Below are 25859 nucleotides of genomic sequence, written 5' to 3'. Positions count from 1 at the left end.
TACTGAAAGATAAAATGTAAGATTGACAGGAGCGGGATTCGAAAACGCGCCTAAAGGGCAGACTGCGACCTGAACGCAGCGCCTTAGACCACACGGCCATCCTGCCTTGTTTGCCGAATAGTAAGAAATCTTTAAGTATAAAAACTGTTGTAAATGTAACCTAAAATATAAGATTGACAGGAGCGGGATTCGAACACGCGCCTAAAGAGAGACTGCGACCTGAACGCAGCGCCTTAGTCCACTCGGCGATCCTGCCTTGTTTGTGGAACGATAAGAAATCTTTAAGTAAAAAAACTGTTCAAAATGAATACTAAAATTTAACATTGACAGGAGCGGGATTCGAACCCGCGCCTCGAGGGGAGACTGCGGCCTGAACGCAGCGCCTTAGACCACTCGGCCATCCTGCCTTGTTTGTGCAATAGTAAAACATCTTTAAGTTTAAAAACTGTTTTAATTGAAACCTAAAATGTAAGATTGATAGAAGCGGGATTCGAACCCGCGCATTCAAGGGAAAACTGCCCCCTGAACGCAGCGCCTTAGAGAACTCGGCCATCCTGCATTGTTTGCAGAATAGCAGGAAATCTTTAAGTAGAAAAAAAGTTTTAAATGAATACTAATATGTAACATTGACAGGAGCGGGATTCGAACCCGCGCCTCCAGGGGAGACTGCGACCTGAACGCAGCGCCTTAGACCACTCGGCCATCCTGCCTTGTTTGTGGAATAATAAGAAATCTTCAAGTAAAGAAACTGGTGTACTGAAACATAAAATGTAAGATTGACAGGAGCGGGATTCGAAAACGCGCCTAAAGGTGAGACTGCGACCTGAACGCAGCGCCTTAGACCACACGGCCATCCTGCCTTGTTTGCCGAATAGTAAGAAATCTTTAAGCATAAAAACTGTTGTAAATGAAACCTAAAATGTAAGATTGACAGGAGCGGGATTCGAACACGCGCCTAAAGGGAGACTGCGACCTGAACCAAGCGCCTTAGACCACTCGGCCATCCTGCCTTGTTTGTGGAATAATAAGAAATCTTCAAGTAAAGAAACTGGTGTACTGAAACATAAAATGTAAGATTGACAGCAGCGGGATTCGAAAACGCGCCTAAAGGTGAGACTGCGACCTGAACGCAGCGCCTTAGACCACACGGCCATCCTGCCTTGTTTGCCGAATAGTAAGAAATCTTTAAGCATAAAAACTGTTGTAAATGAAACCTAAAATGTAAGATTGACAGAAGCGGGATTCGAACCCGCGCCTCCAGGGGAGACTGCGACCTGAACGCAGCGCATTAGACCACTCGGCCATCCTGCCTTATTTGTGCAATAGTAAAAAATCTTTAAGTATAAAAACTGTTGTAAATGAAACCTAAAATGTAAGATTGACAGGAGCGGGATTCGAAAACGCGCTTAAAGGGGAGACTGCGACCTGAACGCAGAGCCTTATATCACTCGGCCATCCTGCCTTGTTTGTGGAATAATAAGAAATATTTAAGTAAAAAAAAGTTTCAAATGAATACTAAAATGTAACATTGACAGGAGCGGGATTCGAACCCGCGCCTCCAGGGGAGACTGCACCCCGAAAGGAGCGCCTTAAAGTACTCGGCCATCCTGCCTTGTTTGCAGGATAGTAAGAAATCTTCAAGTAAAAAAACTGTTAAAAATGAAACCTAAAATGTAAGATTGACAGGAGCGGGATTCGAAGCGCGCCTCCGGGGGAGACTGCGACCTGAACGCAGCGCCTTAGACCACTCGGCCATCCTGCCTTGTTTGTCGAATAGTAGGAAATCTTCAAGTAAAAAAAATGTTTTAAATGAAACCTAAAATGTAACATTGACATAAGCGGGATTCGAACCGGCGCCTCCAGGGGAGACTGTGACCTGAACGCTGCGCCTTAGACCACTCGGCCATCCTGCCTTGTTTGTAGAATTGTGGTATAACTTCAAGTGAAAAAAATGTTTTAATTGAAACCTAAAATGTAAGATTGACAGGAGCGGGATTCGAAAACGCGCCTAAAGGGGAAACTGCGACCTGAACGCAGTGCCTTATATCACTCGGCCATCCTGCCTTGTTTGTGGAATAATAAGAAATCTTTAAGTAAAAAAACTGTTCAAAATGAATACTAAAATTTAACATTGACAGGAGCGGGATTCGAACCCGCGCCTCCAGGGGAGACTGCGACCTGAACGCAGCGCATTGAACCACTCGGCCATCCTGCATTGTTTGCAGAATAGTAGGAAATCTTCAAGTAAAAAAACTGTTTAAATTAAACCTAAAATGTTAGAATGCCAGAAGCGGGATTCGAACCAGCGCTCCCAGGGGAGACTGCGACTTGAACGCAGCGCCTTATATCACTCGGCCTTCCTGCCTTGTTTGTGGAATAATAAGAAATCTTTAAGTAAAAAAAAATTTTTAAATGAATACTAAAATGTAATATTGACAGGAGCGGGTTTCGAACCCGCGCCTCCAGGGGAGACTGCGACCTGAACGCAGCGCCTTAGACCACTCGGCCATCCTGCCTTGTTTGTGGAATAATAAGAAATCTTCAAGTAAAAAAACTGGTGTACTGAAACATAAAATGTAAGATTGACAGGAGCGGGATTCGAAAACGCGCCTAAAGGGGAGACTGCGACCTGAACGCAGCGCCTTAGACCACACGGCCATCCTGCTGTGTTTGCCGAATAGTAAGAAATCTTTAAGTATAAAAACTGTTGTAAATGAAACCTAAAATATAAGATTGACAGTCGCGGAATTCGAACACGCGCCTAAAGGGAGACTGCGACCTGAACGCAGCGCCTTAGTCCACTCGGCCATCCTGCCTTGTTTGTGGAACGATAAGAAATCTTTAAGTAAAAAAACTGTTCAAAATGAATACTAAAATTTAACTTTGACAGGAGCGGGATTCGAACCCGCGCCTCCAGGGGAGACTGCGACCTGAACGCAGCGCCTTAGACCACTCGGCCATCCTGCCTTTTTTGTGCAATAGTAAAAAATCTTTAAGTTTAAAAACTGTTGTAAATGAAACCTAAAATGTAAGATTAACAGGAGCGGGATTCGAAAACGCGCCTAAAGGGGAGACTGCGACCTGAACGCAGCGCCTTATATCACTCGGCCATCCTGCCTTGTTTGTGGAATAATAAGAAATATTTAAGTCAAAAAAAAGTTTTAAATGAATACTAAAATGTAACATTGACAGGAGCGGGATTCGAACCCGCGCCTACAGGGGAGACTACCCCCAAAAGGAGCGCCTTAGAGTAATCGGCCATCCTGCCTTGTTTGCAGAATAGTAGGAAATCTTCAAGTAAAAAAACTGTTATAAATGAAACCTAAAATGTAAGATTGACAGGAGCGGGATTCGAAACGCGCCTACGGGGGAGACTGCGACCTGAACGCAGCGCCTTAGACCACTCGGCCATCCTGCCTTGTTTGTAGAATTGTGGTAAAACTTCAAGTGAAAAAAATGTTTTAATTGAAACCTAAAATGTAAGATTGATAGAAGCGGGATTTGAACCCGCGCCTCCAGGAGAGACTGCGACCTGAACGCAGCGCCTTAGAAAACTCGGCCATCCTGCCTTGTTTGTCGAATAGTAAGAAATCTTCAAGTAAAAAAAATGTTTTAAATGAAACCTAAAATGTAACATTGACAGAAGCGGGATTTGAACCGGCGCCTCCAGGGGAGACTGCGATCTGAACGCAGCGCCTTAGACCACTCGGCCATCCTGCCTTGTTTGTAGAATTGTGATAAAACTTCAAGTGAAAAAAATGTTTTAATTAAAACCTAAAATGTAAGATTGACAGAAGCGGGATTCGAACCCGCGTCTCCAGGGGAGACTGCCCCCTGAACGCAGCGCCTTAGAGAACTCGGCCATCCTGTATTGTTTGCAGAATAGCAGGAAATCTTTAAGTAGAAAAAGAGATTTAAATGAATACTAAAATGTAACATTGACAGGAGCGGGATTCAAACCCGCGCCTCCAGGGGAGACTGCGAACTGAACGCAGCGCCTTAGACCACTCGGCCATCCTGCCTTGTTTGTCGAATAGTAAGAAATCTTTAAGTATAAAAACTGTTGTAAATGAAACCTAAAATGTAAGATTGACAGGAGCGGGATTCGAAAACGCGCTTAAAGGGGAGACTGCGACCTGAACGCAGCGCCTTATATCACTCGGCCATCCTGCCTTGTTTGTGGAATAATAAGAAATCTTTAAGTAGAAAAAAAGTTTCAAAGGAATACTAAAATGTAACATTGACAGGAGCGGGATTCGAACCCGCGCCTCCAGGGGAGACTGCCCACGAAAGGAGCGCCTTAGAGTACTCGGCCATCCTGCCTTGTTTGCAGAATAGTAAGAAATCTTCAAGTAAAAAAACTGTTATAAATGAAACCTAAAATGTAAGATTGACAGGAGCGGGATTCGAAGCGCGCCTCCGGGGGAGAGTGCGACCTGAACGCAGCGCCTTAGACCACTCGGCCATCCTGCATTGTTTGCAGAATAGTAGGAAATCTTCAAGTAAAAAAACTGTTTAAATTAAACCTAAAATGTAAGAATGCCAGAAGCGGGATTCGAACCAGCGCTCCCAGGGGAGACTGCGACCTGAACGCAGCGCCTTATATCACTCGGCCATCCTGCCTTGTTTGTGGAATAATAAGAAATCTTCAAGTAAAAATACTGGTGTACTGAAACATAAAATGTAAGATTGACAGGAGCGGGATTCGAAAACGCGCCTAAACGGGAGACTGCGACCTGAACGCAGCGCCTTAGACCACACGGCCATCCTGCCTTGTTTGCCGAATAGTAAGAAATATTTAAGTATAAAAACTGTTGTAAATGAAACCTAAAATATAAGATTGACAGGAGCGGGATTCGAACACGCGCCTAAAGGGAGACTGCGACCTGAACGCAGCGCCTTAGTCCACTCGGCCATCCTGCCTTGTTTGTGCAACGATAAGAAATCTTTAAGTAAAAAAACTGTTCAAAATGAATACTAAAATTTAACATTGACAGGAGCGGGATTCGAACCCGCGCCTCCAGGGGAGACTGCGGCCTGAACGCAGCGCATTAGACCACTCGGCCATCCTGCCTTGTTTGTGCAATAGTAAAAAATCTTTAAGTTTAAAAACTGTTGTAAATGAAACCTAAAATGTAAGATTGACAGGAGCGGGATTCGAAAACGCGCCTAAAGGGGAAACTGCGACCTGAACGCAGTGCCTTATATCACTCGGCCATCCTGCCTTGTTTGTGGAATAATAAGAAATCTTTAAGTAAAAAAACTGTTCAAAATGAATACTAAAATTTAACATTGACAGGAGCGGGATTCGAACCCGCGCCTCCAGGGGAGACTGCGACATGAACGCAGCGCCTTAGACCACTCGGCCATCCTGCATTGTTTGCAGAATAGTAGGAAATCTTCAAGTAAAAAAACTGTTTAAATTAAACTTAAATGAAAGAATGCCAGAAGCGGGATTCGAACCAGCGTTCCCAGGGGAGACTGCGACTTGAACGCAGCGCCTTATATCACTCGGCCATCTTGCCTTGTTTGTGGAATAATAAGAAATCTTTAAGTCAAAAAAAAGTTTTAAATGAATACTAAAATGTAATATTGAGAGGAGCGGGATTCGAACCCGCGCCTCCAGGGGAGACTGCGACCTGAACGCAGCGCCTTAGACCACTCGGCCATCCTGCCTTGTTTGTGGAATAATAAGAAATCTTCAAGTAAAAAAACTGGTGTACTGAAACATAAAATGTAAGATTGACAGGTGCGGGATTCGAAAACGCGCCTAAAGGGGAGACTGCGACCTGAACGCAGCGCCTTAGACCACACGGCCTTCCTGCCTTGTTTGCCGAATAGTAAGAAATCTTTAAGTATAAAAACTGTTGTAAATGAAACCTAAAATATAAGATTGACAGGAGCGGGATTCGAACCCGCGCCTAAAGGGAGAGTGCGACCTGAACGCAGCGCCTTAGTCCACTCGGCCATCCTGCCTTGTTTGTGGAACGATAAGAAATCTTTAAGTAAAAGAACTGTTCAAAATGAATACTAAAATTTAACTTTGACAGGAGCGGGATTCGAACCCGCGCCTCCAGGGGAGACTGCGACCTGAACGCAGCGCCTTAGACCACTCGGCCATCCTGCCTTGCTTGTGGAATAATAAGAAATCTTCAAGTAAAAAAACTGGTGTACTGAAACATAAAACGTAAGATTGACAGGTGCGGGATTCGAAAACGCGCCTGAAGGGGAGACTGCGACCTGAACGCAGCGCCTTAGACCACACGGCCATCCTGCCTTTTTTGCCGAATAGTAAGAAATCTTTAAGTATAAAAACTGTTGTAAATGAAACCTAAAATATAAGATTGACAGGAGCGGGATTCGAACACGCGCCTCCAGGGGAGAGTGCGACCTGAACGCAGCGCCTTAGTCCACTCGGCCATCCTGCCTTGTTTGTGGAACGATAAGAAATCTTTAAGTAAAAAAACTGTTCAAAATGAATACTAAAATTTAAGTTTGACAGGAGCGGGATTCGAACCCGCGCCTCCAGGGGAGACTGCGACCTGAACGCAGCGCCTTAGACCACTCGGCCATCCTGCCTTGTTTGTGCAATAGTAAAAAATCTTTAAGTTTAAAAACTGTTGTAAATGAAACCTAAAATGTAAGATTGACAGGAGCGGGATTCGAAAACGCGCCTAAAGGGGAGACTGCGACCTGAACGCAGCGCCTTATATCACTCGGCCATCCTGCCTTGTTTGTGGAATAATAAGAAATATTTAAGTCAAAAAAAAGTTTTAAATGAATACTAAAATGTAACATTGACAGGAGCGGGATTCGAACCCGCGCCTACAGGGGAGACTACCCCCAAAAGGAGCGCCTTAGAGTACTCGGCCATCCTGCCTTGTTTGCAGAATAGTAGGAAATCTTCAAGTAAAAAAACTGTTATCAATGAAACCTAAAATGTAAGATTGACAGGAGCGGGATTCGAAACGCGCCTACGGGGGAGACTGCGACCTGAACGCAGCGCCTTAGACCACTCGGCCATCCTGCCTTGTTTGTAGAATTGTGGTAAAACTTCAAGTGAAAAAAATGTTTTAATTGAAACCTAAAATGTAAGATTGATAGAAGCGGGATTTGAACCCGCGCCTCCAGGAGAGACTGCGACCTGAACGCAGCGCCTTAGAAAACTCGGCCATCCTGCCTTGTTTGTCGAATAGTAAGAAATCTTCAAGTAAAAAAAATGTTTTAAATGAAACCTAAAATGTAACATTGACAGAAGCGGGATTTGAACCGGCGCCTCCAGGGGAGACTGCGATCTGAACGCAGCGCCTTAGACCACTCGGCCATCCTGCCTTGTTTGTAGAATTGTGATAAAACTTCAAGTGAAAAAAATGTTTTAATTGAAACCTAAAATGTAAGATTGACAGAAGCGGGATTCGAACCCGCGTCTCCAGGGGAGACTGCCCCCTGAACGCAGCGCCTTAGAGAACTCGGCCATCCTGTATTGTTTGCAGAATAGCAGGAAATCTTTAAGTAGAAAAAGAGTTTTAAATGAATACTAAAATGTAACATTGACAGGAGCGGGATTCAAACCCGCGCCTCCAGGGGAGACTGCGAACTGAACGCAGCGCCTTAGACCACTCGGCCATCCTGCCTTGTTTGTCGAATAGTAAGAAATCTTTAAGTATAAAAACTGTTGTAAATGAAACCTAAAATATAAGATTGACAGGAGCGGGATTCGAACACGCGCCTAAAGGGAGACTGCGACCTGAACGCAGCGCCTTAGTCCACTCGGCCATCCTGCCTTGTTTGTGCAACGATAAGAAATCTTTAGGTAAAAAAACTGTTCAAAATGAATACTAAAATTTAACATTGACAGGAGCGGGATTCGAACCCGCGCCTCCAGGGGAGACTGCGGCCTGAACGCAGCGCATTAGACCACTCGGCCATCCTGCCTTGTTTGTGCAATAGTAAAAAATCTTTAAGTTTAAAAACTGTTGTAAATGAAACCTAAAATGTAAGATTGACAGGAGCGGGATTCGAAAACGCGCCTAAAGGGGAAACTGCGACCTGAACGCAGTGCCTTATATCACTCGGCCATCCTGCCTTGTTTGTGGAATAATAAGAAATCTTTAAGTAAAAAAACTGTTCAAAATGAATACTAAAATTTAACATTGACAGGAGCGGGATTCGAACCCGCGCCTCCAGGGGAGACTGCGACATGAACGCAGCGCCTTAGACCACTCGGCCATCCTGCATTGTTTGCAGAATAGTAGGAAATCTTCAAGTAAAAAAACTGTTTAAATTAAACTTAAATGAAAGAATGCCAGAAGCGGGATTCGAACCAGCGTTCCCAGGGGAGACTGCGACTTGAACGCAGCGCCTTATATCACTCGGCCATCTTGCCTTGTTTGTGGAATAATAAGAAATCTTTAAGTCAAAAAAAAGTTTTAAATGAATACTAAAATGTAATATTGAGAGGAGCGGGATTCGAACCCGCGCCTCCAGGGGAGACTGCGACCTGAACGCAGCGCCTTAGACCACTCGGCCATCCTGCCTTGTTTGTGGAATAATAAGAAATCTTCAAGTAAAAAAACTGGTGTACTGAAACATAAAATGTAAGATTGACAGGTGCGGGATTCGAAAACGCGCCTAAAGGGGAGACTGCGACCTGAACGCAGCGCCTTAGACCACACGGCCTTCCTGCCTTGTTTGCCGAATAGTAAGAAATCTTTAAGTATAAAAACTGTTGTAAATGAAACCTAAAATATAAGATTGACAGGAGCGGGATTCGAACCCGCGCCTAAAGGGAGAGTGCGACCTGAACGCAGCGCCTTAGTCCACTCGGCCATCCTGCCTTGTTTGTGGAACGATAAGAAATCTTTAAGTAAAAGAACTGTTCAAAATGAATACTAAAATTTAACTTTGACAGGAGCGGGATTCGAACCCGCGCCTCCAGGGGAGACTGCGACCTGAACGCAGCGCCTTAGACCACTCGGCCATCCTGCCTTGCTTGTGGAATAATAAGAAATCTTCAAGTAAAAAAACTGGTGTACTGAAACATAAAACGTAAGATTGACAGGTGCGGGATTCGAAAACGCGCCTGAAGGGGAGACTGCGACCTGAACGCAGCGCCTTAGACCACACGGCCATCCTGCCTTTTTTGCCGAATAGTAAGAAATCTTTAAGTATAAAAACTGTTGTAAATGAAACCTAAAATATAAGATTGACAGGAGCGGGATTCGAACACGCGCCTCCAGGGGAGAGTGCGACCTGAACGCAGCGCCTTAGTCCACTCGGCCATCCTGCCTTGTTTGTGGAACGATAAGAAATCTTTAAGTAAAAAAACTGTTCAAAATGAATACTAAAATTTAAGTTTGACAGGAGCGGGATTCGAACCCGCGCCTCCAGGGGAGACTGCGACCTGAACGCAGCGCCTTAGACCACTCGGCCATCCTGCCTTGTTTGTGCAATAGTAAAAAATCTTTAAGTTTAAAAACTGTTGTAAATGAAACCTAAAATGTAAGATTGACAGGAGCGGGATTCGAAAACGCGCCTAAAGGGGAGACTGCGACCTGAACGCAGCGCCTTATATCACTCGGCCATCCTGCCTTGTTTGTGGAATAATAAGAAATATTTAAGTCAAAAAAAAGTTTTAAATGAATACTAAAATGTAACATTGACAGGAGCGGGATTCGAACCCGCGCCTACAGGGGAGACTACCCCCAAAAGGAGCGCCTTAGAGTACTCGGCCATCCTGCCTTGTTTGCAGAATAGTAGGAAATCTTCAAGTAAAAAAACTGTTATCAATGAAACCTAAAATGTAAGATTGACAGGAGCGGGATTCGAAACGCGCCTACGGGGGAGACTGCGACCTGAACGCAGCGCCTTAGACCACTCGGCCATCCTGCCTTGTTTGTAGAATTGTGGTAAAACTTCAAGTGAAAAAAATGTTTTAATTGAAACCTAAAATGTAAGATTGATAGAAGCGGGATTTGAACCCGCGCCTCCAGGAGAGACTGCGACCTGAACGCAGCGCCTTAGAAAACTCGGCCATCCTGCCTTGTTTGTCGAATAGTAAGAAATCTTCAAGTAAAAAAAATGTTTTAAATGAAACCTAAAATGTAACATTGACAGAAGCGGGATTTGAACCGGCGCCTCCAGGGGAGACTGCGATCTGAACGCAGCGCCTTAGACCACTCGGCCATCCTGCCTTGTTTGTAGAATTGTGATAAAACTTCAAGTGAAAAAAATGTTTTAATTGAAACCTAAAATGTAAGATTGACAGAAGCGGGATTCGAACCCGCGTCTCCAGGGGAGACTGCCCCCTGAACGCAGCGCCTTAGAGAACTCGGCCATCCTGTATTGTTTGCAGAATAGCAGGAAATCTTTAAGTAGAAAAAGAGTTTTAAATGAATACTAAAATGTAACATTGACAGGAGCGGGATTCAAACCCGCGCCTCCAGGGGAGACTGCGAACTGAACGCAGCGCCTTAGACCACTCGGCCATCCTGCATTGTTTGCAGAATAGTAGGAAATCTTCAAGTAAAAAAACTGTTTAAATTAAACCTAAAATGTAAGAATGCCAGAAGCGGGATTCGAACCAGCGCTCCCAGGGGAGACTGCGACCTGAACGCAGCGCCTTATATCACTCGGCCATCCTGCCTTGTTTGTGGAATAATAAGAAATCTTCAAGTAAAAATACTGGTGTACTGAAACATAAAATGTAAGATTGACAGGAGCGGGATTCGAAAACGCGCCTAAACGGGAGACTGCGACCTGAACGCAGCGCCTTAGACCACACGGCCATCCTGCCTTGTTTGCCGAATAGTTAGAAATATTTAAGTATAAAAACTGTTGTAAATGAAACCTAAAATATAAGATTGACAGGAGCGGGATTCGAACACGCGCCTAAAGGGAGACTGCGACCTGAACGCAGCGCCTTAGTCCACTCGGCCATCCTGCCTTGTTTGTGCAACGATAAGAAATCTTTAAGTAAAAAAACTGTTCAAAATGAATACTAAAATTTTACATTGACAGGAGCGGGATTCGAACCCGCGCCTCCAGGGGAGACTGCGGCCTGAACGCAGCGCATTAGACCACTCGGCCATCCTGCCTTGTTTGTGCAATAGTAAAAAATCTTTAAGTTTAAAAACTGTTGTAAATGAAACCTAAAATGTAAGATTGACAGGAGCGGGATTCGAAAACGCGCCTAAATGGGAAACTGCGACCTGAACGCAGTGCCTTATATCACTCGGCCATCCTGCCTTGTTTGTGGAATAATAAGAAATCTTTAAGTAAAAAAACTGTTCAAAATGAATACTAAAATTTGACATTGACAGGAGCGGGATTCGAACCCGCGCCTCCAGGGGAGACTGCGACCTGAACGCAGCGCCTTAGACCACTCGGCCATCCTGCATTGTTTGCAGAATAGTAGGAAATCTTCAAGTAAAAAAACTGTTTAAATTAAACTTAAATGAAAGAATGCCAGAAGCGGGATTCGAACCAGCGTTCCCAGGGGAGACTGCGACTTGAACGCAGCGCCTTATATCACTCGGCCATCTTGCCTTGTTTGTGGAATAATAAGAAATCTTTAAGTCAAAAAAAAGTTTTAAATGAATACTAAAATGTAATATTGAGAGGAGCGGGATTCGAACCCGCGCCTCCAGGGGAGACTGCGACCTGAAAGCAGCGCCTTAGACCACTCGGCCATCCTGCCTTGTTTGTGGAATAATAAGAAATCTTCAAGTAAAAAAACTGGTGTACTGAAACCTAAAATGTAAGATTGACAGGTGCGGGATTCGAAAACGCGCCTAAAGGGGAGACTGCGACCTGAACGCAGCGCCTTAGACCACACGGCCATCCTGCCTTGTTTGCCGAATAGTAAGAAATCTTTAAGTATAAAAACTGTTGTAAATGAAACCTAAAATATAAGATTGACAGGAGCGGGATTCGAACACGCGCCTAAAGGGAGAGTGCGACCTGAACGCAGCGCCTTAGTCCACTCGGCCATCCTGCCTTGTTTGTGGAACGATAAGAAATCTTTAAGTAAAAAAACTGTTCAAAATGAATACTAAAATTTAACTTTGACAGGAGCGGGATTCGAACCCGCGCCTCCAGGGGAGACTGCGACCTGAACGCAGCGCCTTAGACCACTCGGCCATCCTGCCTTGCTTGTGGAATAATAAGAAATCTTCAAGTAAAAAAACTGGTGTACTGAAACATAAAATGTAAGATTGACAGGTGCGGGATTCGAAAACGCGCCTAAAGGGGAGACTGCGACCTGAACGCAGCGCCTTAGACCACACGGCCATCCTGCCTTTTTTGCCGAATAGTAAGAAATCTTTAAGTATAAAAACTGTTGTAAATGAAACCTAAAATATAAGATTGACAGGAGCGGGATTCGAACACGCGCCTAAAGGGAGAGTGCGACCTGAACGCAGCGCCTTAGTCCACTCGGCCATCCTGCCTTGTTTGTGGAACGATAAGAAATCTTTAAGTAAAAAAACTGTTCAAAATGAATACTAAAATTTAAGTTTGACAGGAGCGGGATTCGAATCCGCGACTCCAGGGGAGACTGCGACCTGAACGCAGCGCCTTAGACCACTCGGCCATCCTGCCTTGTTTGAGCAATAGTAAAAAATCTTTAAGTTTAAAAACTGTTGTAAATGAAACCTAAAATGTAAGATTGACAGGAGCGGGATTCGAAAACCCGCCTAAAGGGGAGACTGCGACCTGAACGCAGCGCCTTATATCACTCGGCCATCCTGCCTTGTTTGTGGAATAATAAGAAATCTTTAAGTCAAAAAAAAGTTTTAAATGAATACTAAAATGTAACATTGACAGGAGCGGGATTCGAACCCGCGCCTTCAGGGGAGACTACCCCCGAAAGGAGCGCCTTAGAGTACTCGGCCATCCTGCCTTGTTTGCAGAATAGTAGGAAATCTTCAAGTAAAAAAACTGTTATAAATGAAACCTAAAATGTAAGATTGACAGGAGCGGGATTCGAAACGCGCCTACGGGGGAGACTGCGACCTGAACGCAGCGCCTTAGACCACTCGGCCATCCTGCCTTGTTTGTAGAATTGTGGTAAAACTTCAAGTGAAAAAAATGTTTTAATTGAAACCTAAAATGTAAGATTGATAGAAGCGGGATTCGAACCCGCGCATTCAAGGGAAAACTGCCCCCTGAACGCAGCGCCTTAGAGAAGTCGGCCATCCTGCATTGTTTGCAGAATAGAAGGAAATCTTTAAGTAGAAAAAAAGTTTTAAATGAATACTAAAATGTAAAATTGACAGGAGCGGGATTCGAACCCGCGCCTCCAGGGGAGACTGCGACCTGAACGCCGCGCCTTAGACCACTCGGCCATCCTGCCTTGTTTGTGGAAAAATAAGAAGTCTTCAAGTAAAAAAAACTGGTGTACTGAAACATAAAATGTAAGATTGACAGGAGCGGGATTCGAAAACGCGCCTCAAGGGGAGATTGCGACCTGAACGCAGCGCCTTAGACCACACGGCTATCCTGCTGTGTTTGCCGAATAGTAAGAAATCTGTAAGTATAAAAACTGTTGTAAATGAAACCTAAAATATAAGATTGACAGAAGCGGGATTCGAACACGCGCCTAAAGGGAGACTGCGACCTGAACGCAGCGCCTTAGTCCACTGGGCCATCCTGCCTTGTTTGTGGAACGATAAGAAATCTTTAAGTAAAAAAACTGTTCAAAATGAATACTAAAATTTAACTTTGACAGGAGCGAGATTCGAACCCGCGCCTCCAGGGGAGACTGCGACCTGAACGCAGCGCCTTAGACCACTCGGCCATCCTGCCTTGTTTGTGCAATAGTAAAAAATCTTTAAGTTTAAAAACTGTTGTAAATGAAACCTAAAATGTAAGATTGACAGGAGCGGGATTCGAAAACGCGCCTAAAGGGGAGACTGCGACCTGAACGCAACGCCTTAGTCCACTCGGCCATCCTGCCTTGTTTGTGGAACGATAAGAAATCTTTAAGTAAAAAAACTGTTCAAAATGAATACTAAAATTTAACATTGACAGGAGCGGGATTCCAACCCGCGCCTCCAGGGGAGGCTGCACCCCGAAAGGAGCGCCTTAGAGTACTCGGCCATCTTGCCTTGTTTGCAGAATAGTAAGAAATCTTCAAGTAAAAAAACTGTTAAAAATGAAACCTAAAATGTAAGATTGACAGGAGCGGGATTCGAAGGGCGCCTCCGGGGGAGACTGCGACCTGAACGCAGCGCCTTAGACCACTCGGCCATCCTGCCTTGTTTGTCGAATAGTAGGAAATCTTCAAGTAAAAAAAATGTTTTAAATGAAACCTAAAATGTAACATTGACAGAAGCGGGATTCGAACCGGCGCCTCCAGGGGAGACTGCGACCTGAACGCAGTGCCTTATATCACTCGGCCATCCTGCCTTGTTTGTGGAATAATAAGAAATCTTTAAGTAAAAAAACTGTTCAAAATGAATACTAAAATTTAACATTGACAGGAGCGGGATTCGAACCCGCGCCTCCAGGGGAGACTGCGACCTGAACGCAGCGCATTAGACCACTCGGCCATCCTGCATTGTTTGCAGAATAGTAGGATGTCTTCAAGTAAAAAAACTGTTTAAATTAAACCTAAAATGTAAGAATGCCAGAAGCGGGATTCGAACCAGCGCTCCCAGGGGAGACTGCGACTTGAACGCAGCGCCTTATATCACTCGGCCATCCTGCCTTGTTTGTGGAATAATAAGAAATCTTTAAGTAAAAAAAAAGTTTTAAATGAATACTAAAATGTAATATTGACAGGAGCGGGTTTCGAACCCGCGCCTCCAGGGGAGACTGCGACCTGAACGCAGCGCCTTAGACCACTCGGCCATCCTGCCTTGTTTGTGGAATAATAAGAAATCTTCAAGTAAAAAAACTGGTGTACTGAAACATAAAATGTAAGATTGACAGGAGCGGGATTCGAAAACGCGCCTAAAGGGGAGACTGCGACCTGAACGCAGCGCCTTAGACCACACGGCCATCCTGCTGTGTTTGCCGATAAATAAGAAATCTTTAAGTAAAAAAAAAGTTTTAAATGAATACTAAAATGTAATATTGACAGGAGCGGGTTTCGAACCCGCGCCTCCAGGGGAGACTGCGACCTGAACGCAGCGCCTTAGACCACTCGGCCATCCTGCCTTGTTTGTGGAATAATAAGAAATCTTCAAGTAAAAAAACTGGTGTACTGAAACATAAAATGTAAGATTGACAGGAGCGGGATTCGAACACGCGCCTAAAGGGAGACTGCGACCTGAACGCAGCGCCTTAGTCCACTCGGCCATCCTGCCTTGTTTGTGGAACCATAAGAAATCTTTAAGTAAAAAAACTGTTCAAAATGAATACTAAAATTTAACTTTGACAGGAGCGGGATTCGAACTCGCGCCTCCAGGGGAGACTGCGACCTGAACGCAGCGCCTTAGACCACTCGGCCATCCTGCCTTGTTTGTGCAATAGTAAAAAATCTTTAAGTTTAAAAACTGTTGTAAATGAAACCTAAAATGTAAGATTGACAGGAGCGGGATTCGAAAACGCGCCTAAAGTGGAGACTGCGACCTGAACGCAGCGCCTTATATCACTCGGCCATCCTGCCTTGTTTGTGGAATAATAAGAAATCTTTAAGTCAAAAAAAAGTTTTAAATGAATACTAAAATGTAACATTGACAGGAGCGGGATTCGAACCCGCGCCTTCAGGGGAGACTACCCCCGAAAGGAGCGCCTTAGAGTACTCGGCCATCCTGCCTTGTTTGCAGAATAGTAAGAAATCTTCAAGTAAAAAAACTGTTATAAATGAAACCTAAAATGTAAGATTGACAGGAGCGGGATTCGAAGCGCGCCTCCGGGGGAGACTGCGACCTGAACGCAGCGCCTTAGACCACTCGGCCATCCTGCATTGTTTGCAGAATAGTAGGAAATCTTCAAGTAAAAAAAACTGTTTAAATTAAACCTAAAATGTAAGAATGCCAGAAGCGGGATTCGAACCAGCGCTCCCAGGGGAGAATGCGACCTGAACGCAGAGCCTTATATCACTCGGCCATCCTGCCTTGTTTGTGGAATAATAAGAAATCTTCAAGTAAAAAAACTGGTGTACTGAAACATAAAATGTAAGATTGACAGGAGCGGGATTCGAAAACGCGCCTAATGGGAGACTGCGACCTGAACGCAGCGCCTTAGACTACACGGCCATCCTGCCTTGTTTGCCGAATAGTAAGAAATCTTTAAGTATAAAAACTGTTGTAAATGAAACCTAAAATATAAGATTGACAGGAGCGGGATTCGAACACGCGCCTAAAGGGAGACTGCGACCTGAACGCAGCGCCTTAGTCCACTCGGCCATCCTGCCTTGTTTGTGCAACGATAAAAAATCTTTAAGTAAAAAAACTGTTCAAAATGAACACTAAAATTTAACATTGACAGGAGCGGGATTCGAACCCGCGCCTCCAGGGAAGACTGCGGCCTGAACGCAGCGCCTTAGACCACTCGGCCATCCTGCCTTGTTTGTGCAATAGTAAAAAATCTTTAAGTTTAAAAACTGTTGTAAATGAAACCTAAAATGTAAGATTGACAGGAGCGGGATTCGAAAACGCGCCTAAAGGGGAAACTGCGACCTGAACGCTGTGCCTTATATCACTCGGCCATCCTGCCTTGTTTGTGGAATAATAAGAAATCTTTAAGTAAAAAAACTGTTCAAAATGAATACTAAAATTTAACATTGACAGGAGCGGGATTCGAACCCGCGCCTCCAGGGGAGACTGCGATCTGAACGGAGCGCCTTAGACAACTCGGCCATCCTGCATTGTTTGCAGAATAGTAGGAAATCTTCAAGTAAAAAAACTGTTTAAATTAAACTTAAATGTAAGAATGCCAGAAGCGGGATTCGAACCAGCGTTCCCAGGGGAGACTGCGACTTGAACGCAGCGCCTTATATCATTCGGTCATCTTGCCTTGTTTGTGGAATAATAAGAAATCTTTAAGTCAAAAAAAAGTTTTAAATGAATACCAAAATGTAATATTGACAGGAGCGGGATTCGAACCCGCGCCTCCAGGGGAGACTGCGACCTGAACGCAGCGCCTTAGACCACTCGGCCATCCTGCCTTGTTTGTGGAACAATAAGAAATCTTCAAGTAAAAAAACTGGTGTACTGAAACATAAAATGTAAGATTGACAGGTGCGGGATTCGAAAAAGCGCCTAAAGGGGAGACTGCGACCTGAACGCAGCGCCTTAGACCACACGGCCATCCTGCCTTGTTTGCCGAATAGTAAGAAATCTTTAAGTATAAAAACTGTTGTAAATGAAACCTAAAATATAAGATTGACAGGAGCGGGATTCGAACACGCGCCTAAAGGGAGACTGCGACCTGAACGCAGCGCCTTAGTCCACTCGGCCATCCTGCCTTGTTTGTGGAACGATAAGAAATCTTTAAGTAAAAAAACTGTTCAAAATGAATACTAAAATTTAACTTTGACAGGAGCGGGATTCGAACCCGCGCCTCCAGGGAAGACTGCGACCTGAACGCAGCGCCTTAGACCACTCGGCCATCCTGCATTGTTTGCAGAATAGTAAGAAATCTTCAAGTAAAAAAACTGTATAAATTAAACCTAAAATGTAAGAATGCCAGAAGCGGGATTCGAACCCGCGCTCCCAGGGGAGACTGCGAGCTGAACGCAGCGCCTTATAACACTCGGCGATCCTGCCTTGTTTGAATTATGGTAAGAAATCTTCAATTAAACCAACTGTTGTAAATGAAACCTAAAATGTAAGATTGACAGGAGCGGGATTCGAACACGCGCCTAAAGGGAGACTGCGACCTGAACGCAGCGCCTTAGTCCACTCGGCGATCCTGCCTTGTTTGTGGAACGATAAGAAATCTTTAAGTAAAAAAACTGTTCAAAATGAATACTAAAATTTAACATTGACAGGAGCGGGATTCGAACCCGCGCCTCCAGGGGAGACTGCGGCCTGAACGCAGCGCCTTAGACCACTCGGCCATCCTGCCTTGTTTGTGCAATAGTAAAACATCTTTAAGTTTAAAAACTGTTTTAATTGAAACCTAAAATGTAAGATTGATAGAAGCGGGATTCGAACCCGCGCATTCAAGGGAAAACTGCCCCCTGAACGCAGCGCCTTAGAGAACTCGGCCATCCTGCATTGTTTGCAGAATAGCAGGAAATCTTTAAGTAGAAAAAAAGTTTTAAATGAATAATAAAATGTAACATTGACAGGAGCGGGATTCGAACCCGCGCCTCCAGGGGAGACTGCGACCTGAACGCAGCGCCTTAGACCACTCGGCCATCCTGCCTTGATTGTGGAATAATAAGAAATCTTCAAGTAAAGAAACTGGTGTACTGAAACATAAAATGTAAGATTGACAGGAGCGGGATTCGAAAACGCGCCTAAAGGTGAGACTGCGACCTGAACGCAGCGCCTTAGACCACACGGCCATCCTGCCTTGTTTGCCGAATAGTAAGAAATCTTTAAGCATAAAAACTGTTGTAAATGAAACCTAAAATGTAAGATTGACAGGAGCGGGATTCGAACACGCGCCTAAAGGGAGACTGCGACCTGAACCAAGCGCCTTAGTCCAATCGGCCATCCTGCCTTGTTTGTGGAACGATAAGAAATCTTTAAGTAAAAAACTGTTCAAAATGAATACTAAAATTTAACATTGACAGGAGCGGGATTCGAACCCGCGCCTCCAGGGGAGACTGCGACCTGAACGCAGCGCCTTAGACCACTCGGCCATCCTGCCTTGTTTGTGCAATAGTAAAAAATCTTTAAGTATAAAAACTGTTGTAAATGAAACCTAAAATGTAAGATTGACAGGAGCGGGATTCGAAGCGCGCCTCCGGGGGAGACTGCGACCTGAACGCAGCGCCTTAGAACACTCGGCCATCCTGCCTTGTTTGTCGAATAGTAGGAAATCTTCAAGTAAAAAAAATGTTTTAAATGAAACCTAAAATGTAACATTGACAGAAGCGGGATTCGAACCGGCGCCTCCAGGGGAGACTGCGACCTGAACGCTGCGCCTTAGACCACTCGGCCACCCTGCCTTGTTTGTAGAATTGTGGTAAAACTTCAAGTGAAAAAAATGTTTTAATTGAAACCTAAAATGTAAGATTGACAGGAGCGGGATTCGAAAACGCGCCTAAAGGGGAAACTGCGACCTGAACGCAGTGCCTTATATCACTCGGCCATCCTGCCTTGTTTGTGGAATAATAAGAAATCTTTAAGTAAAAAAACTGTTCAAAATGAATACTAAAATTTAACATTGACAGGAGCGGGATTCGAACCCGCGCCTCCAGGGGAGACTGCGACCTGAACGCAGCGCATTAGACCACTCGGCCATCCTGCATTGTTTGCAGAATAGTAGGAAATCTTCAAGTAAAAAAACTGTTTAAATTAAACCTAAAATGTTAGAATGCCAGAAGCGGGATTCGAACCAGCGCACCCAGGGGAGACTGCGACTTGAACGCAGCGCCTTATATCACTCGGCCTTCCTGCCTTGTTTGTGGAATAATAAGAAATCTTTAAGTAAAAAAAAAATTTTAAATGAATACTAAAATGTAATATTGACAGAAGCGGGTTTCGAACCCGCGCCTCCAGGGGAGACTGCGACCTGAACGCAGCGCCTTAGACCACTCGGCCATCCTGCCTTGTTTGTGGAATAATAAGAAATCTTCAAGTAAAAAAACTGGTGTACTGAAACATAAAATGTAAGATTGACAGGAGCGGGATTCGAAAACGCGCCTAAAGGGGAGACTGCGACCTGAACGCAGCGCCTTAGACCACACGGCCATCCTGCTGTGTTTGCCGAATAGTAAGAAATCTTTAAGTATAAAAACTTTTGTAAATGAAACCTAAAATATAAGATTGACGGAAGCGGGATTCGAACACGCGCCTAAAGGGAGACTGCGACCTGAACGCAGCGCCTTAGTCCACTCGGCCATCCTGCCTTGTTTGTGGAACGATAAGAAATCTTTAAGTAAAAAAACTGTTCAAAATGAATACTAAAATTTAACTTTGACAGGAGCGGGATTCGAACCCGCGCCTCCAGGGGAGACTGCGACCTGAACGCAGCGCCTTAGACCACTCGGCCATCCTGCCTTGTTTGTGCAATAGTAAAAAATCTTTAAGTTTAAAAACTGTTGTAAATGAAACCTAAAATGTAAGATTAACAGGAGCGGGATTCGAAAACGCGCCTAAAGGGGAGACTGCGACCTGAACGCAGCGCCTTATATCACTCGGCCATCCTGCCTTGTTTGTGGAATAATAAGAAATATTTAAGTCAAAAAAAAGTTTTAAATGAATACTAAAATGTAACATTGACAGGAGCGGGATTCGAACCCGCGCCTACAGGGGAGACTACCCCCGAAAGGAGCGCCTTAGAGTACTCGGCCATCCTGCCTTGTTTGCATAACAGTAGGAAATCTTCAAGTAAAAAAACTGTTATAAATGAAACCTAAAATGTAAGATTAACAGGAGCGGGATTCGAAACGCGCCTACGGGGGAGACTGCGACCTGAACGCAGCGCCTTAGACCACTCGGCCATCCTGCCTTGTTTGTAGAATTGTGGTAAAACTTCAAGTGAAAAAAATGTTTTAATTGAAACCTAAAATGTAAGATTGATATAAGCGGGATTCGAACCCGCGCATTCAAGGGAAAACTGCCCCCTGAACGCAGCGCCTTAGAAAACTCGGCCATCCTGCATTGTTTGCAGAATAGCAGGAAATCTTTAAGTAGAAAAAAAGTTTTAAATGAATACTAAAATGTAACATTGACAGGAGCGGGATTCGAACCCGCGCCTCCAGGGGAGACTGCGACCTGAACGCAGCGCCTTAGACCACTCGGCCATCCTGCCTTGTTTGTCGAATAGTAAGAAATCTTTAAGTATAAAAACTGTTGTAAATGAAACCTAAAATGTAAGATTGACAGGAGCGGGATTCGAAAACGCGCTTAAAGGGGAGACTGCGACCTGAACGCAGCGCCTTATATCACTAGGCCATCCTGCCTTGTTTGTGGAATAATAAGAAATCTTTAAGTAAAAAAAAAGTTTCAAAGGAATACTAAAATGTAACATTGACACGAGCGGGATTCGAACCCGCGCCTCCAGGGGAGACTGCCCACGAAAGGAGCGCCTTAGAGTACTCGGCCATCCTGCCTTGTTTGCAGAATGGTAAGAAATCTTCAAGTAAAAAAACTGTTATAAATGAAACCTAAAATGTAAGATTGACAGGAGCGGGATTCGAAGCGCGCCTCCGGGGGAGACTGCGACCTGAACGCAGCGCCTTAGACCACTCGGCCATCCTGCATTGTTTGCAGAATAGTAGGAAATCTTCAAGTAAAAAAACTGTTTAGATTAAACCTAAAATGTAAGAATGCCAGAAGCGGGATTCGAACCAGCGCTCCCAGGGGAGACTGCGACCTGAACGCAGTGGCTTATATCACTCGGCCATCCTGCCTTGTTTGTGGAATAATAAGAAATCTTTAAGTAAAAAAAAAGTTTTAAATTAATACTAAAATGTAACATTGACAGGAGCGGGATTCGAACCCGCGCCTCCAGGGGAGACTGCGACCTGAACGCAGCGCCTTAGACCACTCGGCCATCCTGCCTTGTTTGTGGAATAATAACAAATCTTCAAGTAAAAAAACTGGTGTACTGAAACATAAAATGTAAGATTGACAGGAGCGGGATTCGAAAACGCGCCTAAAGGGCAGACTGCGACCTGAACGCAGCGCCTTAGACCACACGGCCATCCTGCCTTGTTTGCCGAATAGTAAGAAATCTTTAAGTATAAAAACTGTTGCAAATGGAACCTAAAATATAAGATTGGCAGGAGCGGGATTCGAACACGCGCCTAAAGGGAGACTGCGACCTGAACGCAGCGCCTTAGTCCACTCGGCGATCCTGCCTTGTTTGTGGAACGATAAGAAATCTTTAAGTAAAAAAACTGTTCAAAATGAATACTAAAATTTAACATTGACAGAAGCGGGATTCGAACCCGCGCCTCCAGGGGAGACTGCGGCCTGAACGCAGCGCCTTAGACCACTCGGCCATCCTGCCTTGTTTGTGCAATAGTAAAACATCTTTAAGTTTAAAAACTGTTGTAATTGAAACCTAAAATGTAAGATTGATAGAAGCGGGATTCGAACCCGCGCATTCAAGGGAAAACTGCCCCCTGAACGCAGCGCCTTAGAGAACTCGGCCATCCTGCATTGTTTGCAGAATAGCAGGAAATCTTTAAGTAGAAAAAAGTTTTAAATGAATACTAAAATGTAACATTGACAGGAGCGGGATTCGAACCCGCGCCTCCAGGGGAGACTGCGACCTGAACGCAGCGCCTTAGACCACTCGGCCATCCTGCCTTGTTTGTGGAATAATAAGAAATCTTCAAGTAAAGAAACTGGTGTACTGAAACATAAAATGTAAGATTGACAGGAGCGGGATTCGAAAACGCGCCTAAAGGTGAGACTGCGACCTGAACGCAGCGCCTTAGACCACACGGCCATCCTGCCTTGTTTGCCGAATAGTAAGAAATCTTTAAGCATAAAAACTGTTGTAAATGAAACCTAAAATGTAAGATTGACAGGAGCGGGATTCGAACACGCGCCTAAAGGGAGACTGCGACCTGAACCAAGCGCCTTAGTCCAATTGGCCATCCTGCCTTGTTTGTGGAACGATAAGAAATCTTTAAGTAAAAAACTGTTCAAAATGAATACTAAAATTTAACATTGACAGGAGCGGGATTCGAACCCGCGCCTCCAGGGGAGACTGCGACCTGAACGCAGCGCCTTAGACCACTCGGCCATCCTGCCTTGTTTGTGCAATAGTAAAAAATCTTTAAGTATAAAAACTGTTGTAAATGAAACCTAAAATGTAAGATTGACAGGAGCGGGATTCGAAAACGCGCCTACGGGGGAGACTGCGACCTGAACGCAGCGCCTTATATCACTCGGCCATCCTGCCTTGTTTGTGGAATAATAAGAAATATTTAAGTAAAAAAAAGTTTCAAATGAATACTAAAATGTAACATTGACAGGAGCGGGATTCGAACCCGCGCCTCCAGGGGAGACTGCACCCCGAAAGGAGCGCCTTAGAGTACTCGGCCATCCTGCCTTGTTTGCAGGATAGTAAGAAATCTTCAAGTAAAAAAACTGATAAAAATGAAACCTAAAATGTAAGATTGACAGGAGCGGGATTCGAAGCGCGCCTCCGGGGGAGACTGCGACCTGAACGCAGCGCCTTAGACCACTCGGCCATCCTGCCTTGTTTGTCGAATAGTAGGAAATCTTCAAGTAAAAAAAATGTTTTAAATGAAACCTAAAATGTAACATTGACAGAAGCGGGATTCGAACCGGCGCCTCCAGGGGAGACTGCGACCTGAACGCTGCGCCTTAGACCACTCGGCCACCCTGCCTTGTTTGCAGAATTGTGGTAAAACTTCAAGTGAAAAAAATGTTTTAATTGAAACCTAAAATGTAAGATTGACAGGAGCGGGATTCGAAAACGCGCCTAAAGGGGAAACTGCGACCTGAACGCAGTGCCTTATATCACTCGGCCATCCTGCCTTGTTTGTGGAATAATAAGAAATCTTTAAGTAAAAAAACTGTTCAAAATGAATACTAAAATTTAACATTGACAGGAGCGGGATTCGAACACGCGCCTCCAGGGGAGACTGCGACCTGAACGCAGCGCCTTAGACCACTCGGCCATCCTGCCTTGTTTGCAGAATAATAAGAAATCTTCAAGTAAAGAAACTGGTGTACTGAAACATAAAATGTAAGATTGACAGGAGCGGGATTCGAAAACGCGCCTAAAGGTGAGACTGCGACCTGAACGCAGCGCCTTAGACCACACGGCCATCCTGCCTTGTTTGCCGAATAGTAAGAAATCTTTAAGCATAAAAACTGTTGTAAATGAAACCTAAAATGTAAGATTGACAGGAGCGGGATTCGAACACGCGCCTAAAGGGAGACTGCGACCTGAACCAAGCGCCTTAGTCCACTCGGCCATCCTGCCTTGTTTGTGGAACGATAAGAAATCTTTAAGTAAAAAACTGTTCAAAATGAATACTAAAATTTAACATTGACAGGAGCGGGATTCGAACCCGCGCCTCCAGGGGAGACTGCGACCTGAACGCAGCGCCTTAGACCACTCGGCCATCCTGCCTTGTTTGTGCAATAGTAAAAAATCTTTAAGTATAAAAACTGTTGTAAATGAAACCTAAAATGTAAGATTGACAGGAGCGGGATTCGAAAACGCGCTTAAAGGGGAAACTGCGACCTGAACGCAGCGCCTTAGACCACTCGGCCATCCTGCCTTGTTTGTCGAATAGTAGGAAATCTTCAAGTAAAAAAAATGTTTTAAATGAAACCTAAAATGTAAGATTGACAGGAGCGGGATTCGAACACGCGCCTAAAGGGAGACTGCGACCTGAACCAAGCGCCTTAGTCCAATCGGCCATCCTGCCTTGTTTGTGGAACGATAAGAAATCTTTAAGTAAAAAACTGTTCAAAATGAATACTAAAATTTAACATTGACAGGAGCGGGATTCGAACCCGCGCCTCCAGGGGAGACTGCGACCTGAACGCAGCGCCTTAGACCACTCGGCCATCCTGCCTTGTTTGTGGAATAATAAGAAATCTTCAAGTAAAGAAACTGGTGTACTGAAACATAAAATGTAAGATTGACAGGAGCGGGATTCGAAAACGCGCCTAAAGGTGAGACTGCGACCTGAACGCAGCGCCTTAGACCACACGGCCATCCTGCCTTGTTTGCCGAATAGTAAGAAATCTTTAAGCATAAAAACTGTTGTAAATGAAACCTAAAATGTAAGATTGACAGGAGCGGGATTCGAACACGCGCCTAAAGGGAGACTGCGACCTGAACCAAGCGCCTTAGTCCAATCGGCCATCCTGCCTTGTTTGTGGAACGATAAGAAATCTTTAAGTAAAAAACTGTTCAAAATGAATACTAAAATTTAACATTGACAGGAGCGGGATTCGAACCCGCGCCTCCAGGGGAGACTGCGACCTGAACGCAGCGCCTTAGACCACTCGGCCATCCTGCCTTGTTTGTGCAATAGTAAAAAATCTTTAAGTATAAAAACTGTTGTAAATGAAACCTAAAATGTAAGATTGACAGGAGCGGGATTCGAAACGCGCCTCCGGGGGAGACTGCGACCTGAACGCAGCGCCTTAGAACACTCGGCCATCCTGCCTTGTTTGTCGAATAGTAGGAAATCTTCAAGTAAAAAAAATGTTTTAAATGAAACCTAAAATGTAACATTGACAGAAGCGGGATTCGAACCGGCGCCTCCAGGGGAGACTGCGACCTGAACGCTGCGCCTTAGACCACTCGGCCACCCTGCCTTGTTTGTAGAATTGTGGTAAAACTTCAAGTGAAAAAAATGTTTTAATTGAAACCTAAAATGTAAGATTGACAGGAGCGGGATTCGAAAACGCGCCTAAAGGGGAAACTGCGACCTGAACGCAGTGCCTTATATCACTCGGCCATCCTGCCTTGTTTGTGGAATAATAAGAAATCTTTAAGTAAAAAAACTGTTTAAATTAAACCTAAAATGTTAGAATGCCAGAAGCGGGATTCGAACCAGCGCACCCAGGGGAGACTGCGACTTGAACGCAGCGCCTTAGACCACTCGGCCATCCTGCCTTGTTTGTGGAATAATAAGAAATCTTCAAGTAAAAAAACTGGTGTACTGAAACATAAAATGTAAGATTGACAGGAGCGGGATTCGAAAACGCGCCTAAAGGGGAGACTGCGACCTGAACGCAGCGCCTTAGACCACACGGCCATCCTGCTGTGTTTGCCGAATAGTA

General features: G+C 44.7%; 67 non-coding genes across 67 annotated transcripts; all 67 read right to left on the bottom strand.

Moving 5' to 3' along the window:
- Positions 1 to 324: 324 nt before the first annotated feature.
- On the bottom strand, positions 325 to 407 carry Trnal-cag (transfer RNA leucine (anticodon CAG)). Its single transcript has one exon. It is a non-coding gene; the product is annotated as a tRNA-Leu (tRNA).
- Positions 408 to 627: 220 nt separating this feature from the next.
- On the bottom strand, positions 628 to 710 carry Trnal-cag (transfer RNA leucine (anticodon CAG)). The gene has a single exon. It is a non-coding gene; the product is annotated as a tRNA-Leu (tRNA).
- A 518-nt stretch (positions 711 to 1228) lies between these two features.
- On the bottom strand, positions 1229 to 1311 carry Trnal-cag (transfer RNA leucine (anticodon CAG)). Its single transcript has one exon. It is a non-coding gene; the product is annotated as a tRNA-Leu (tRNA).
- An 820-nt stretch (positions 1312 to 2131) lies between these two features.
- Trnal-cag (transfer RNA leucine (anticodon CAG)) lies at positions 2132 to 2215 on the bottom strand. Its single transcript has one exon. It is a non-coding gene; the product is annotated as a tRNA-Leu (tRNA).
- A 218-nt stretch (positions 2216 to 2433) lies between these two features.
- On the bottom strand, positions 2434 to 2516 carry Trnal-cag (transfer RNA leucine (anticodon CAG)). Its single transcript has one exon. It is a non-coding gene; the product is annotated as a tRNA-Leu (tRNA).
- A 368-nt stretch (positions 2517 to 2884) lies between these two features.
- On the bottom strand, positions 2885 to 2967 carry Trnal-cag (transfer RNA leucine (anticodon CAG)). Its single transcript has one exon. It is a non-coding gene; the product is annotated as a tRNA-Leu (tRNA).
- A 670-nt stretch (positions 2968 to 3637) lies between these two features.
- On the bottom strand, positions 3638 to 3720 carry Trnal-cag (transfer RNA leucine (anticodon CAG)). The gene has a single exon. It is a non-coding gene; the product is annotated as a tRNA-Leu (tRNA).
- Positions 3721 to 3939: 219 nt separating this feature from the next.
- Positions 3940 to 4022, bottom strand: Trnal-cag (transfer RNA leucine (anticodon CAG)). The gene has a single exon. It is a non-coding gene; the product is annotated as a tRNA-Leu (tRNA).
- Positions 4023 to 4841: 819 nt separating this feature from the next.
- Trnal-cag (transfer RNA leucine (anticodon CAG)) lies at positions 4842 to 4923 on the bottom strand. The gene has a single exon. It is a non-coding gene; the product is annotated as a tRNA-Leu (tRNA).
- Positions 4924 to 4991: 68 nt separating this feature from the next.
- Trnal-cag (transfer RNA leucine (anticodon CAG)) lies at positions 4992 to 5074 on the bottom strand. The gene has a single exon. It is a non-coding gene; the product is annotated as a tRNA-Leu (tRNA).
- Positions 5075 to 5292: 218 nt separating this feature from the next.
- On the bottom strand, positions 5293 to 5376 carry Trnam-cau (transfer RNA methionine (anticodon CAU)). Its single transcript has one exon. It is a non-coding gene; the product is annotated as a tRNA-Met (tRNA).
- A 217-nt stretch (positions 5377 to 5593) lies between these two features.
- On the bottom strand, positions 5594 to 5676 carry Trnal-cag (transfer RNA leucine (anticodon CAG)). The gene has a single exon. It is a non-coding gene; the product is annotated as a tRNA-Leu (tRNA).
- Positions 5677 to 5894: 218 nt separating this feature from the next.
- On the bottom strand, positions 5895 to 5976 carry Trnal-cag (transfer RNA leucine (anticodon CAG)). Its single transcript has one exon. It is a non-coding gene; the product is annotated as a tRNA-Leu (tRNA).
- A 68-nt stretch (positions 5977 to 6044) lies between these two features.
- Trnal-cag (transfer RNA leucine (anticodon CAG)) lies at positions 6045 to 6127 on the bottom strand. Its single transcript has one exon. It is a non-coding gene; the product is annotated as a tRNA-Leu (tRNA).
- Positions 6128 to 6345: 218 nt separating this feature from the next.
- On the bottom strand, positions 6346 to 6428 carry Trnal-cag (transfer RNA leucine (anticodon CAG)). The gene has a single exon. It is a non-coding gene; the product is annotated as a tRNA-Leu (tRNA).
- A 68-nt stretch (positions 6429 to 6496) lies between these two features.
- Positions 6497 to 6579, bottom strand: Trnal-cag (transfer RNA leucine (anticodon CAG)). Its single transcript has one exon. It is a non-coding gene; the product is annotated as a tRNA-Leu (tRNA).
- Positions 6580 to 7249: 670 nt separating this feature from the next.
- On the bottom strand, positions 7250 to 7332 carry Trnal-cag (transfer RNA leucine (anticodon CAG)). Its single transcript has one exon. It is a non-coding gene; the product is annotated as a tRNA-Leu (tRNA).
- A 219-nt stretch (positions 7333 to 7551) lies between these two features.
- Trnal-cag (transfer RNA leucine (anticodon CAG)) lies at positions 7552 to 7634 on the bottom strand. Its single transcript has one exon. It is a non-coding gene; the product is annotated as a tRNA-Leu (tRNA).
- Positions 7635 to 7702: 68 nt separating this feature from the next.
- Trnal-cag (transfer RNA leucine (anticodon CAG)) lies at positions 7703 to 7784 on the bottom strand. The gene has a single exon. It is a non-coding gene; the product is annotated as a tRNA-Leu (tRNA).
- Positions 7785 to 7852: 68 nt separating this feature from the next.
- Positions 7853 to 7935, bottom strand: Trnal-cag (transfer RNA leucine (anticodon CAG)). The gene has a single exon. It is a non-coding gene; the product is annotated as a tRNA-Leu (tRNA).
- A 218-nt stretch (positions 7936 to 8153) lies between these two features.
- Trnam-cau (transfer RNA methionine (anticodon CAU)) lies at positions 8154 to 8237 on the bottom strand. Its single transcript has one exon. It is a non-coding gene; the product is annotated as a tRNA-Met (tRNA).
- Positions 8238 to 8454: 217 nt separating this feature from the next.
- On the bottom strand, positions 8455 to 8537 carry Trnal-cag (transfer RNA leucine (anticodon CAG)). The gene has a single exon. It is a non-coding gene; the product is annotated as a tRNA-Leu (tRNA).
- Positions 8538 to 8755: 218 nt separating this feature from the next.
- Positions 8756 to 8837, bottom strand: Trnal-cag (transfer RNA leucine (anticodon CAG)). Its single transcript has one exon. It is a non-coding gene; the product is annotated as a tRNA-Leu (tRNA).
- A 68-nt stretch (positions 8838 to 8905) lies between these two features.
- On the bottom strand, positions 8906 to 8988 carry Trnal-cag (transfer RNA leucine (anticodon CAG)). Its single transcript has one exon. It is a non-coding gene; the product is annotated as a tRNA-Leu (tRNA).
- A 218-nt stretch (positions 8989 to 9206) lies between these two features.
- Trnal-cag (transfer RNA leucine (anticodon CAG)) lies at positions 9207 to 9289 on the bottom strand. The gene has a single exon. It is a non-coding gene; the product is annotated as a tRNA-Leu (tRNA).
- Positions 9290 to 9357: 68 nt separating this feature from the next.
- On the bottom strand, positions 9358 to 9440 carry Trnal-cag (transfer RNA leucine (anticodon CAG)). The gene has a single exon. It is a non-coding gene; the product is annotated as a tRNA-Leu (tRNA).
- A 670-nt stretch (positions 9441 to 10110) lies between these two features.
- Trnal-cag (transfer RNA leucine (anticodon CAG)) lies at positions 10111 to 10193 on the bottom strand. The gene has a single exon. It is a non-coding gene; the product is annotated as a tRNA-Leu (tRNA).
- Positions 10194 to 10411: 218 nt separating this feature from the next.
- Positions 10412 to 10495, bottom strand: Trnal-cag (transfer RNA leucine (anticodon CAG)). The gene has a single exon. It is a non-coding gene; the product is annotated as a tRNA-Leu (tRNA).
- Positions 10496 to 10863: 368 nt separating this feature from the next.
- Trnal-cag (transfer RNA leucine (anticodon CAG)) lies at positions 10864 to 10945 on the bottom strand. The gene has a single exon. It is a non-coding gene; the product is annotated as a tRNA-Leu (tRNA).
- A 68-nt stretch (positions 10946 to 11013) lies between these two features.
- Trnal-cag (transfer RNA leucine (anticodon CAG)) lies at positions 11014 to 11096 on the bottom strand. Its single transcript has one exon. It is a non-coding gene; the product is annotated as a tRNA-Leu (tRNA).
- Positions 11097 to 11314: 218 nt separating this feature from the next.
- On the bottom strand, positions 11315 to 11398 carry Trnal-cag (transfer RNA leucine (anticodon CAG)). Its single transcript has one exon. It is a non-coding gene; the product is annotated as a tRNA-Leu (tRNA).
- A 217-nt stretch (positions 11399 to 11615) lies between these two features.
- Trnal-cag (transfer RNA leucine (anticodon CAG)) lies at positions 11616 to 11698 on the bottom strand. The gene has a single exon. It is a non-coding gene; the product is annotated as a tRNA-Leu (tRNA).
- A 368-nt stretch (positions 11699 to 12066) lies between these two features.
- Trnal-cag (transfer RNA leucine (anticodon CAG)) lies at positions 12067 to 12149 on the bottom strand. The gene has a single exon. It is a non-coding gene; the product is annotated as a tRNA-Leu (tRNA).
- A 368-nt stretch (positions 12150 to 12517) lies between these two features.
- Trnal-cag (transfer RNA leucine (anticodon CAG)) lies at positions 12518 to 12600 on the bottom strand. The gene has a single exon. It is a non-coding gene; the product is annotated as a tRNA-Leu (tRNA).
- A 671-nt stretch (positions 12601 to 13271) lies between these two features.
- Trnal-cag (transfer RNA leucine (anticodon CAG)) lies at positions 13272 to 13354 on the bottom strand. The gene has a single exon. It is a non-coding gene; the product is annotated as a tRNA-Leu (tRNA).
- Positions 13355 to 13723: 369 nt separating this feature from the next.
- On the bottom strand, positions 13724 to 13806 carry Trnal-cag (transfer RNA leucine (anticodon CAG)). Its single transcript has one exon. It is a non-coding gene; the product is annotated as a tRNA-Leu (tRNA).
- A 520-nt stretch (positions 13807 to 14326) lies between these two features.
- Trnal-cag (transfer RNA leucine (anticodon CAG)) lies at positions 14327 to 14409 on the bottom strand. The gene has a single exon. It is a non-coding gene; the product is annotated as a tRNA-Leu (tRNA).
- Positions 14410 to 14476: 67 nt separating this feature from the next.
- On the bottom strand, positions 14477 to 14560 carry Trnal-cag (transfer RNA leucine (anticodon CAG)). The gene has a single exon. It is a non-coding gene; the product is annotated as a tRNA-Leu (tRNA).
- A 218-nt stretch (positions 14561 to 14778) lies between these two features.
- On the bottom strand, positions 14779 to 14861 carry Trnal-cag (transfer RNA leucine (anticodon CAG)). The gene has a single exon. It is a non-coding gene; the product is annotated as a tRNA-Leu (tRNA).
- A 218-nt stretch (positions 14862 to 15079) lies between these two features.
- Trnal-cag (transfer RNA leucine (anticodon CAG)) lies at positions 15080 to 15162 on the bottom strand. Its single transcript has one exon. It is a non-coding gene; the product is annotated as a tRNA-Leu (tRNA).
- A 67-nt stretch (positions 15163 to 15229) lies between these two features.
- Trnal-cag (transfer RNA leucine (anticodon CAG)) lies at positions 15230 to 15311 on the bottom strand. The gene has a single exon. It is a non-coding gene; the product is annotated as a tRNA-Leu (tRNA).
- Positions 15312 to 15379: 68 nt separating this feature from the next.
- Positions 15380 to 15462, bottom strand: Trnal-cag (transfer RNA leucine (anticodon CAG)). The gene has a single exon. It is a non-coding gene; the product is annotated as a tRNA-Leu (tRNA).
- An 819-nt stretch (positions 15463 to 16281) lies between these two features.
- Positions 16282 to 16363, bottom strand: Trnal-cag (transfer RNA leucine (anticodon CAG)). Its single transcript has one exon. It is a non-coding gene; the product is annotated as a tRNA-Leu (tRNA).
- Positions 16364 to 16431: 68 nt separating this feature from the next.
- Trnal-cag (transfer RNA leucine (anticodon CAG)) lies at positions 16432 to 16514 on the bottom strand. Its single transcript has one exon. It is a non-coding gene; the product is annotated as a tRNA-Leu (tRNA).
- A 519-nt stretch (positions 16515 to 17033) lies between these two features.
- On the bottom strand, positions 17034 to 17116 carry Trnal-cag (transfer RNA leucine (anticodon CAG)). Its single transcript has one exon. It is a non-coding gene; the product is annotated as a tRNA-Leu (tRNA).
- A 218-nt stretch (positions 17117 to 17334) lies between these two features.
- On the bottom strand, positions 17335 to 17416 carry Trnal-cag (transfer RNA leucine (anticodon CAG)). Its single transcript has one exon. It is a non-coding gene; the product is annotated as a tRNA-Leu (tRNA).
- A 67-nt stretch (positions 17417 to 17483) lies between these two features.
- On the bottom strand, positions 17484 to 17567 carry Trnal-cag (transfer RNA leucine (anticodon CAG)). The gene has a single exon. It is a non-coding gene; the product is annotated as a tRNA-Leu (tRNA).
- A 368-nt stretch (positions 17568 to 17935) lies between these two features.
- Positions 17936 to 18018, bottom strand: Trnal-cag (transfer RNA leucine (anticodon CAG)). The gene has a single exon. It is a non-coding gene; the product is annotated as a tRNA-Leu (tRNA).
- Positions 18019 to 18238: 220 nt separating this feature from the next.
- Positions 18239 to 18321, bottom strand: Trnal-cag (transfer RNA leucine (anticodon CAG)). Its single transcript has one exon. It is a non-coding gene; the product is annotated as a tRNA-Leu (tRNA).
- Positions 18322 to 18688: 367 nt separating this feature from the next.
- On the bottom strand, positions 18689 to 18771 carry Trnal-cag (transfer RNA leucine (anticodon CAG)). The gene has a single exon. It is a non-coding gene; the product is annotated as a tRNA-Leu (tRNA).
- A 218-nt stretch (positions 18772 to 18989) lies between these two features.
- Positions 18990 to 19072, bottom strand: Trnal-cag (transfer RNA leucine (anticodon CAG)). Its single transcript has one exon. It is a non-coding gene; the product is annotated as a tRNA-Leu (tRNA).
- Positions 19073 to 19290: 218 nt separating this feature from the next.
- Positions 19291 to 19374, bottom strand: Trnal-cag (transfer RNA leucine (anticodon CAG)). The gene has a single exon. It is a non-coding gene; the product is annotated as a tRNA-Leu (tRNA).
- A 218-nt stretch (positions 19375 to 19592) lies between these two features.
- On the bottom strand, positions 19593 to 19675 carry Trnal-cag (transfer RNA leucine (anticodon CAG)). Its single transcript has one exon. It is a non-coding gene; the product is annotated as a tRNA-Leu (tRNA).
- Positions 19676 to 20043: 368 nt separating this feature from the next.
- On the bottom strand, positions 20044 to 20126 carry Trnal-cag (transfer RNA leucine (anticodon CAG)). The gene has a single exon. It is a non-coding gene; the product is annotated as a tRNA-Leu (tRNA).
- A 671-nt stretch (positions 20127 to 20797) lies between these two features.
- Trnal-cag (transfer RNA leucine (anticodon CAG)) lies at positions 20798 to 20880 on the bottom strand. The gene has a single exon. It is a non-coding gene; the product is annotated as a tRNA-Leu (tRNA).
- Positions 20881 to 21549: 669 nt separating this feature from the next.
- Trnal-cag (transfer RNA leucine (anticodon CAG)) lies at positions 21550 to 21632 on the bottom strand. The gene has a single exon. It is a non-coding gene; the product is annotated as a tRNA-Leu (tRNA).
- A 368-nt stretch (positions 21633 to 22000) lies between these two features.
- Positions 22001 to 22083, bottom strand: Trnal-cag (transfer RNA leucine (anticodon CAG)). The gene has a single exon. It is a non-coding gene; the product is annotated as a tRNA-Leu (tRNA).
- A 219-nt stretch (positions 22084 to 22302) lies between these two features.
- On the bottom strand, positions 22303 to 22385 carry Trnal-cag (transfer RNA leucine (anticodon CAG)). The gene has a single exon. It is a non-coding gene; the product is annotated as a tRNA-Leu (tRNA).
- Positions 22386 to 22752: 367 nt separating this feature from the next.
- Positions 22753 to 22835, bottom strand: Trnal-cag (transfer RNA leucine (anticodon CAG)). Its single transcript has one exon. It is a non-coding gene; the product is annotated as a tRNA-Leu (tRNA).
- Positions 22836 to 23053: 218 nt separating this feature from the next.
- Positions 23054 to 23286, bottom strand: Trnal-cag (transfer RNA leucine (anticodon CAG)). The gene is made up of 2 exons: positions 23249 to 23286; positions 23054 to 23098 (listed from the first exon to the last, which is right to left on the bottom strand). It is a non-coding gene; the product is annotated as a tRNA-Leu (tRNA).
- A 68-nt stretch (positions 23287 to 23354) lies between these two features.
- On the bottom strand, positions 23355 to 23437 carry Trnal-cag (transfer RNA leucine (anticodon CAG)). Its single transcript has one exon. It is a non-coding gene; the product is annotated as a tRNA-Leu (tRNA).
- A 219-nt stretch (positions 23438 to 23656) lies between these two features.
- On the bottom strand, positions 23657 to 23739 carry Trnal-cag (transfer RNA leucine (anticodon CAG)). Its single transcript has one exon. It is a non-coding gene; the product is annotated as a tRNA-Leu (tRNA).
- A 367-nt stretch (positions 23740 to 24106) lies between these two features.
- On the bottom strand, positions 24107 to 24189 carry Trnal-cag (transfer RNA leucine (anticodon CAG)). The gene has a single exon. It is a non-coding gene; the product is annotated as a tRNA-Leu (tRNA).
- A 368-nt stretch (positions 24190 to 24557) lies between these two features.
- Positions 24558 to 24640, bottom strand: Trnal-cag (transfer RNA leucine (anticodon CAG)). Its single transcript has one exon. It is a non-coding gene; the product is annotated as a tRNA-Leu (tRNA).
- Positions 24641 to 25007: 367 nt separating this feature from the next.
- Trnal-cag (transfer RNA leucine (anticodon CAG)) lies at positions 25008 to 25090 on the bottom strand. Its single transcript has one exon. It is a non-coding gene; the product is annotated as a tRNA-Leu (tRNA).
- A 218-nt stretch (positions 25091 to 25308) lies between these two features.
- Positions 25309 to 25391, bottom strand: Trnal-cag (transfer RNA leucine (anticodon CAG)). The gene has a single exon. It is a non-coding gene; the product is annotated as a tRNA-Leu (tRNA).
- A 218-nt stretch (positions 25392 to 25609) lies between these two features.
- Positions 25610 to 25692, bottom strand: Trnal-caa (transfer RNA leucine (anticodon CAA)). Its single transcript has one exon. It is a non-coding gene; the product is annotated as a tRNA-Leu (tRNA).
- Positions 25693 to 25859: the final 167 nt, after the last annotated feature.

The sequence above is a fragment of the Ascidiella aspersa genome, chromosome 8 (assembly GCF_963924565.1).
Source record: "Ascidiella aspersa chromosome 8, kaAscAspe10.2, whole genome shotgun sequence".
NCBI classification, from domain to species: Eukaryota; Metazoa; Chordata; class Ascidiacea; order Phlebobranchia; family Ascidiidae; genus Ascidiella; species Ascidiella aspersa.
Note: the sequence above shows the minus strand (reverse complement) of the source record. Positions and strands in the feature narration are given on the sequence as shown.